Genomic DNA, 3063 nt, shown 5'->3' on the forward strand with positions numbered 1-3063 from the left:
AGTCTTGCTACCAGAGGGAAGGCTCTGGGTTTATTTGGTTAAGGGCGGTTTGATCCCAACTACACATGACAGAATGGTATCAAGGGAATGGGTGATTGGCCCGCATATTGTATTGCGTGCGACATTCCTATTGATGTGGGAAGGTTGATCGCAGGGCTGATTAGAGCACTAGTGGAGCATATACGGGGGCAGTACTTCTTTCCGTGGATCGTCTCAAGTTTATGCTAAGTGCGGGTGTAGGCATTGATGAGGAGCCCATGTCCGAAGTCCACAGCCTCATCAACATCAAAATTCTGAGGATGCTTCTCAAGGATTCCCCTCATTGCTCAAATTTTTCAGCAAAGAGACCTGCGATTGATTTGAATGCGCTACAAGAGCCCAGACCAAAAGAAAGAAAACGAGAAGATAAGGGAAAACAGAGGGTGCATGAGTCACCAGTGCATTATCCTGAGCCCTTAACCCTCTTCCCTTAGTCATCAGATCTCCAAACCCTCCAAGCCCACCAGCGCAAACTTCCTTCCCTCTTCATGAACCTATTATCAATCTTCCTTTTTTCCCAACTCCCCAATTTAACCAGCAGCCTCATCTTCACCAACAACTTCTTCACTACACCCCACTACCCCCACCGCCGCAAGTTGATGACAACGCTTTGGGTGAAGGCGTGATCCAAGGTTAAACATGGGGAAGTGGTGTCGGTTTATTGCGTATGCTCATGGTATATGAAACCAGGTTTTTCAATTCTTTTATAAAGTGTGTACAGTATGTAAATTATTAGTAAAATAAAGGAAAGCAGTAAGATGCGATAAAACATGAAAATACAATAAACCTAAACTAGATGTTACAAGATACAGGGTTTATGTGCAAGATACTAGGATTAAGGATGGCTGTGAAGGTTGTGCAAAGATGTGGAATACGACGACAAGTCTTGTGAATAGATTAGAAAGAGAAAGATAAGTATTACAAACAACGCAAGTTCTTAATCGAATTGAAGGTACAAATACTGTTCCGCCTCTTTCTTGGCGTACACCTTTCAGTGATCGGCCGCATCTCCCACATGTCTATGGTAAAAAGAGTCTAACATAATGAATGTAAGGTTGCTTCCATGTCTTAAGTACTACTTGCTTTAGTTAACGCACTCGTCGGACCTTCTCTCGATAGATCAGAATGACATCTTCACTTCTGCTGTCACAGGTGAAGATGCCGTCTAGCATGCTTTAGCTAAACATATTTGATAACTTTAATATCATATTAAGTTCTTGGTGATCATATTGGCTCATAGATGAGATTAAGAAAACATCATGGAGAAAGTGACTAATGGGTGAATGGAAATAGACAGAGAATGGTAAATGAAATCTATCGAAACATTTAATATTTCTACTAAGTGTTTGATACATGATGTGTGAATGTAGAGATAAAGAAAACATGGAATACAGTGAAAGAGAGATAGAACAGATACAATCAAGTGCCAATATCTTGGCACAGATTCAATGGAGATATGCTTGCTGGATAGGATGGTTTTGATGGCAGGAAGAGCTTTCCTCTCAGGCTTGCTCCACCGGTAGCAGGGGTCTCTGCACAAAGCTTCGATCGGGTATACAACTGGTCAGATCTGAGATTTACCTCTCGGCCTTATCTCTTTCTCTTCCCGAATTTCTTCTTTTCAGCACTCAGCTCAGCCTTTTTCTCTCTAAAATCTTACAGCACTTAGCCTTGTATCAAATACCATCATTTTCTCTAAATTCGCTAGGGTATTTATAGGAGCAAATCCTTTGACTCCGGCCATGTGGTCCCCACTTGATCGTTATGGTAATTTCGCAGATGGTGGGATATTATTCCTTCTATTATGCAATCAGACCATCAATTCTGCATAACTGTTAGTTGTACACGTGTCTCAATCCTCTACTTTCGCGTTGCTCGATTGCATCTTTCGATCATAGGTTCGCATGCGGTGTTTGTTTTTATTACCACATGCGATCGTAGCATAGCTCTGGATCGACTATCGTATGGCACCGTTACTTCGGTAATTGTCTCTTCAAGGTTGATCGACGGGCGCAATGTGATAGAGATGCGTCAATTAGTTTCTCATGTGCCTTGAGCACAAGTGGTGACTTGGTCTTCTACAAAACAGAGTAAAGTTTGGCTTGTCCTCCATCTTTTTGGCATTAGTGGGTGTAATTGCAAACATTTATAATGATTGTCATACTAAGTTAATTTTCATACAATTGGCACATAATTACTAACTTTTGGCCGCAATATCTAGATAAGATGGCATAAATAATTTGTATTTCTACAAGTTATCACACCTCCAAATTTAGATATATGCTTGTCCTCAAGCATATCTTCTACTAAGGCAATCCTGCTCCATTTCTATCCTATATTTCTGCGATGATTGGTTGCTCCGAATGTTACACTTAGGCACATTCCCTGACAATATACTACTAACCATTTAGGTTATCACTTAAAGCATGTTCCACTTGTATGTCTCCACACACCTGCTTAATTTACAACGATAACCATGGATCTTAGTTTATTGGTTTGTGGTTAATGCAACTAAAAATCTCATATTTCATAGACTGAAGTGAATAAAATATTATATATTATAAATCACAAAGTGTTTGTTCATACAAGTGCTTACAAACTACAAGACCCTACGAGATTTAGGGCATCAACCCCAACAATACGTGCAACATATCCTCCAATGTTTGGTTCAAGAACTTCGTTTAACCATTAGTTTGAGGGTGAAAAAATGTGCTGAAATTTAACCAAGTATCCAATGTTGTCTGAAGGCTCTCCCAAATACTAGATATAAAACGAGGGTCTTTGTCAGATATGATAGACACTGGCATTTCGTCAATCTCACCACCTCTTTTATATACAATTATGCTCACTTATTCACTGAAAACGTAGATTCACTGAAAATGTAGGCCTTCCTGAAATAAAGAGAGCTAGCTTACTGATTTTGTCCACTAAAACCCATATCACTGTATAGCCTTTTGCTATTTTGGTAAACCCTTAATGAAATCCATCGACACATTCTCCCACTTCCATTCTGGTACACTCAAA

Source organism: Benincasa hispida, chromosome 10, assembly GCF_009727055.1.
Source record: "Benincasa hispida cultivar B227 chromosome 10, ASM972705v1, whole genome shotgun sequence".
Lineage (NCBI taxonomy): Eukaryota > Viridiplantae > Streptophyta > Magnoliopsida > Cucurbitales > Cucurbitaceae > Benincasa > Benincasa hispida.